Here is a 6,159-nt window from a genome sequence, read left to right as displayed (position 1 = left end):
CCGACATTGTTTCAATGCCACAGTTGGTGAGAGAGGCCTGAATTACTGCAGCGATTTAGACAGTAACCTTGACGAAGCAGGGAATGTTCGGGAAACGCAGGGAGAACACAACAATCTCCCAGAGCAGCAGAAAGATCACGAGTAGCATTTTCGTTTTGAGTAGAAAGGACATTTGTGGGTGAGAATCCAAAAGGTGGGGTGGACCAAGATATTTTAATCCCGGAGGCACAAATTCAAACAATATCTTCCTCACATTCATGGTTAATTCTCAGGCTATAATCAACGGCTGGTCTGGTCAGGGTCAAGATACAAGTCCTTCTGGTTAGCTGTGATCCACCAAGCTCAAAGGAAGAAAGGTGCCACAGAAATAAATCAGGTTCCACACAAATAATTCGGGCTTCTACTGCCTTCTTGAGCATGCCCGTTAGTCTAAACGAGATTTGTGCAAAGGAACATCTTCATGGATTGCATAGCCATTTTTAAAGAATCCTGTTGCTATGAGAATCATTTCAAGTATTATTTATTTCTAGGTCCTTTTTCTTTAAATTGCCAGTTCCGCACCTTTGTGTGTTAATAAGGTTGCCATCTGCTGTAACCATGACATTATTACTAACAATCCTTTTCGTTATCATCTGTTGTCATAACATCGAAATAGTCAATAATGGGTAGAATTCTTAACTGATGGTGTAGTCCAACAGACGATATATGCACCTTAGCCCCGTAGAGGTGTACTGTTTCCAATTTTGGGAAAGAAAGGTATATTGGGAGAAGCTTAGAGACTTCTTCCTATCTACCTTTTCCAAGCTAACCACGGTAGCACTGTATACCTGTACTTTGAAATGAGTCACAGCTAGCTTCAAACCAGAGCTTGTGATTATGGTGGGAAGAAAGCTTGAGAATTCTGGTTTGAGCTAGCCATGGTTAGCAATGCATTAAGACTGACGCAGGTGTAATGCTTCGCCGTGGTTCGCTCCAGAAACAGACAGGAGAATTCGTACGGAAAGATGGAGGGGAGGGTACAAGCTAGCTTGCAGAGTCCTGCAAACCATGGTTAGGCAATCAGGAAGTGATGTCAACACTGCGATGCACAATGTAAGAAAGAGATGTGACCCACAAAGAAAGGGGCTTGAAGGGTGTAGAGGAAGCCAGTTATATGGGGGAAGGCATGAGCAAAGAGATGTGTGCAGTAGGCCTCCCATCTTGTGAGGGCAACATAACAGCAATACCACAAAACTACTCCTGTCACAGAAGAGGCTGAGAGGTGTGACTCCTTTTTCCACAAGAGTTCTTTCAAATTCTTGGTCCACGCGTAGGGCACAAATTCATCAGCGAGTTCCCCTGCATAACCCACAAATGGAAATCATACATTCATTTTGACGGGACTTATGCAGGAGATATTTCTGGTGGGTTACGCCCCTTCCCAGTCTACTTAGCACCCCTATTTAAAGTGTCCACTGGTCCAAAGTATTATTAAAGCTATTGAAGCTGTGATATTTCAAATTGCTATAAAAGAGGGAAAGAAAAATATTAAAAAATCTGAAAAAGACCATTTTCTTACTGTACATAAGCCTCATTCTCCTGTATATTCTGAAGATATAACCTTATATTTGGTAAGTGTTTCTTGTGCTATTTTATCATGTGATCTGTTTATAAAAATATATATTAAAAATTTTAAAAAATACGTAAGGTGTGACTTATTTATCACACGTTGTTCTTTGTCATATTGTTTACATTTACAAGCAATTTAGACCGAGGCTAAACAATCCTCATAACTAGGGGAGAAACTAACCACACGATCAAAAAAATTCAAGGGGCAAACACGAAAATGAGCGGCTGAATTTAAAAACTGGAAGAAATTCTAGCACCTGACACTCAAAAAGAATAGGCATCAATTAAAACCAATGTGGAGATTAAGCTCTATAAACAAGGTGCCCAAATGTTAAAAGCCACGTTCTTGGTGTTCATTCTTCACTTTGGAATGTGGGGGGACGGCACACACCACAGGTTTGCATATTGTGCCATATGTGGCATTTTGGAATTGGGAGTTGCTCTTTTACCCACTGTTGGCTATTCTATAGAAAGATGGAAGTGCGCATAGCAGAGTGAAAGGCAAAATTCAAAAGGAGGACGCAAGATGATACATTGGGGTTGTCTGGGAATGGTTGGTTCCCACCTCATAAAGAAACTGATCTTCAAAAACATATTAATCTCAAAGCTACCCAAACTTGAAACATGTTATGAAACCTTTCTGGGAAATATGATCCGTTAATTATCATTGCTGGGCTCCAGGAGTACAGACCCTTCATGAAGGTAGCAAAAGAAGCCAGGCCAACAGAATTTGGCATTCAACATCTGAAGACATTACGGGAGTTAAGGATACCCTCAGCTGGTCTGGAGCACTCCCTCCAAAGCAGCCATTTTCTCCAGGGGAATGGAGAGCAATCCTTCAGGAGGCTGGCAACCCTTTTTCTGAACGAGTAAACTCCAGCAGGGGGGCCATAGAACATTAAAAACTATCTCAATAAACTAGTGTTGTTTCACTGGTGCGAGCAATGCCTTTGGAGGGTGATCCTCATCCTCGGTAACACCATCCTTTACAAAAAATGGTTGTACAAACAATTCCGTCTTTATAAATGACCACTTTCTAGGTTGTCTGTCGAGAGAAGATAGATCCAGGCGGGCAGCCGTGTTGGTCTGAAGCAGCAGAACAAATTTCGAGTCCAGTGGCACCTTTAAGACCAACAAAAGTTTATTCAAGGAATTAGCTTTCGTGTTTAGGCACTCTTCCTCAGATACATCGAAATGGAAGTTAACGGTTAGCATCTATCTATCTATCTATCTATCTATCTATCTATCTATCTATCTATCTATCTATCTATCTATCTATCTATCTATCTATCTATCTATCTATCTATCATCGTCCTGAATTTGTTCTATTGAGAGGAGGATCAAGTACCACAATCTTTTGTCCTCTGTACAGTCTGGAATGAAGAGAAGGATGAGGCTGGGAGGAGGATAAAATACAAGAGGAGAACCCTGAAGCTTATCAAGTTTTCTTCAGCCGTTCAGTCTTTCAACCTCAATTGCCTTACAGGGTTGTTGTGAAGATTAAACGGAGCAGAGAGAAGAGTCACCAAGCAGAGGAAGAACGAACCTTACTGAGTGACCAGCTTCAGCTCCTCACTCTCTGCCTAACCTCCCTCACAGGGGGTTGTGAGAGTAAAATGGAAGAGAGGAGAATGTACAGCACCACCCGGAGCTCCCTGGAGTGAGGGATGGAATTTTAAAAGTTCGCCGTATAAACCACAGTGTTGTTATTGTGAGGATAAAATGGAGGCGTGATGTAAACCATCTTGGAACCCTGTTGGGCAGAAAGGTGGAGGTGTAAATGAAGTAAATAAATAAATTTTGGGAACACGGATGTAACTTATTATTGAAGCAATTGCAATTGATAAATCTTCATTGGTTAGGATGTCCACCCTTTGGGGGGGCTTTTTTTTAAAAAAAACTGATGGGTCCTCTTTTGGGTTGGGAGATTAGGAATATTCCTAGTTAGCAGCCATGACTGCAGTTTAAACAATAGGAACATTTAAGAACATAAGAGAAGCCAATGGCTCATCCAGTCCAACACTCTGTGTCACACAGTGGCCAAAAAACCCCCCACACCCAAGTGCCATCAGGAGGTTCACAAGTGGGGCTAGAAGCCTTCCACTTTGCCCCCCTCCCCAAGCACCAAGAATACCGGGCATCACTGCCCCAGACAGTTCCAATAATATACTGTGGCTAATAGCCACTGATGGACCTCTGCTCCATATTTTTATCCAATCCCCTCTTGAAGCTGTCTATGCTTGTAGCCGCTGCCACCTCCTGTGGCAGTGAATTCCACATTAATCACCCTTTGGGTGAAGAAGTACTTCCTTTTATCTGTTCTAACCTGACTGCCCAGCAATTTCATCAAATGCCCACGAGTTCTTGTATTGAGAGAAAGGAAGAAAAGTACTTCTTTCTCTATCCCATGCATAATCTTGTAAACCTGTCATAGCGATCCCTTGTTTGAAGCAGTTGGTCCGGAAATATGTCCCTTTTTTTTGCTTTTCAAAATATCGCAACCTTATCATAGGCAGATTTTTATGGTCTGCAATTTTTTAAATTTTATTTAGGCCTGCATTTTTATTTTGTTCTGCATTTTTGAAGCAGTCAGTTGGGAAATATGTCCTCTCTCTCTCTCCCTTTTGCTTTTCAAAATACGGGAACCCTATCATAGGTAGATTTTTGATCTGCGTTTTCATTTATTTATTTAGATCTGCATTTTTGAAGCAACCAATCGGGAAATACATCTTCTTTGTTGTTTTTGGTTTGTTTACTTTTCAAAATATGGGAAGCCAGTTTGATGTAGTGGTTAAGTGTGCCGACTCTTATCTGGGAGAACAGGGTTTGATTCCCCCCTTCTCCACTTGCAGCTGCTGGAATGGCCTTGGGTTAGCCATAGCTCTGGCAGAGGTTGTCCTTGAAAGGGCAGCTGCTGTGAGAGGCCTCTCCAGCCCCACCCACCTCACAGGGTGTCTGTTGTGGGGGAGGAAGGTAAAGGAGATTGTGAGCCGCTCTGAGACTCTGATTCAGAGAGAAGGGGGGGGTATAAAACTGCAGTCTTCTTCTCATAGGTAGATTTTTTTTTGTAACCTGCATTTTCATGCATTTATTTTGTTCCGACTTGTTCTGACCCTGGTCCAATCCTTTTAAAGCTTCGGAGGGTATTTTGGGGAGAGGCACTGGATGCTATGCAGAGAATTTGGTGCCTCTGCCTCAGAAAACAGCCCCCAGCCCCAGATCGATTCTCCATTATTCCCTATGGGAATGTCTCCATAGGGAATAAGAGTAGGGTTGCCAAGTCCAATTTAAGAAATATCTGGGGACTTTGGGGGTGGAGCCAGGAGACTTTGGGGGTGGGGCCAGGAGACATTAGGGGTGGAGCCAAGATCAAGGCTGTGACAAGCATAATTGAACTCCAAAGGGAGTTCTGGCCCTCACATTGAAAGGGACGGCACACCTTTTCAATTCCTTCCTTCCATAGGAAATAATGAAGGATAGGGGCACCTTCTTTTGGGGCTCATAGAATTGGACCCCCTGGTCCAATCTTTTTGAAACTTGGGAGGTATTTTGGGGAGAGGCACTAGATGCTGTACTGAAATTTGGTGCCTCTACCTCAAAAAACAGCCCCCCCAGAGCCCCAGATACCTGCAGATCAATTCTCCATTATTTTCTATGGGAATAAAAGAGTTCCCAGCAGACATTTCCCTCCCCCCCGCTTTCTGACGACCCTGAAGCAGGGGGAGGGCCTCCAAACCGGGGGATCCCTTGCCCCCACCTGGGGATTGGCAACCCTAGTGCCCAGCAGACATTGCCCTCCCCTCCCCCCCGCTTCTGATGACCCTGAAGCGGGGGGAGGGCCTCCAAACCGGGAGATCCCCTGCCCCCACCTGGGGATTGGCAACCCTAGTGCCCAGCAGACATTGCCCTCCCCTCCCCCCCGCTTCTGATGACCCTGAAGCGGGGGGAGGGCCTCCAAACCGGGAGATCCCCTGCCCCCACCTGGGGATTGGCAACCCTAGTGCCCAGCAGACATTGCCCTCCCCTCCCCCCCGCTTCTGATGACCCTGAAGCGGGGGGAGGGCCTCCAAACCGGGAGATCCCCTGCCCCCACCTGGGGATTGGCAACCCTAGTGCCCAGCAGACATTGCCCTCCCCTCCCCCCCGCTTCTGATGACCCTGAAGCGGGGGGAGGGCCTCCAAACCGGGAGATCCCCTGCCCCCACCTGGGGATTGGCAACCCTAGTGCCCAGCAGACATTGCCCTCCCCTCCCCCCCGCTTCTGATGACCCTGAAGCGGGGGGAGGGCCTCCAAACCGGGAGATCCCCTGCCCCCACCTGGGGATTGGCAACCCTAGTGCCCAGCAGACATTGCCCTCCCCTCCCCCCCGCTTCTGATGACCCTGAAGCGGGGGGAGGGCCTCCAAACCGGGAGATCCCCTGCCCCCACCTGGGGATTGGCAACCTCCTTAGGGCGGCTTTTTAAAAAGGGAGCCGTTTTCAACGCCTCTGTCCTCCCCATGATTTCCCCCTCTCCGGGGCCTTGAGGGGAAGAAGGCCCGGCCCTGGCAG

The sequence above is a fragment of the Heteronotia binoei genome, chromosome 20, assembly GCF_032191835.1.
Source record: "Heteronotia binoei isolate CCM8104 ecotype False Entrance Well chromosome 20, APGP_CSIRO_Hbin_v1, whole genome shotgun sequence".
Classification (NCBI taxonomy): domain Eukaryota; kingdom Metazoa; phylum Chordata; class Lepidosauria; order Squamata; family Gekkonidae; genus Heteronotia; species Heteronotia binoei.
The sequence above is the reverse complement of the archived record's forward strand: the minus strand, read 5'-3'. Positions refer to the sequence as shown.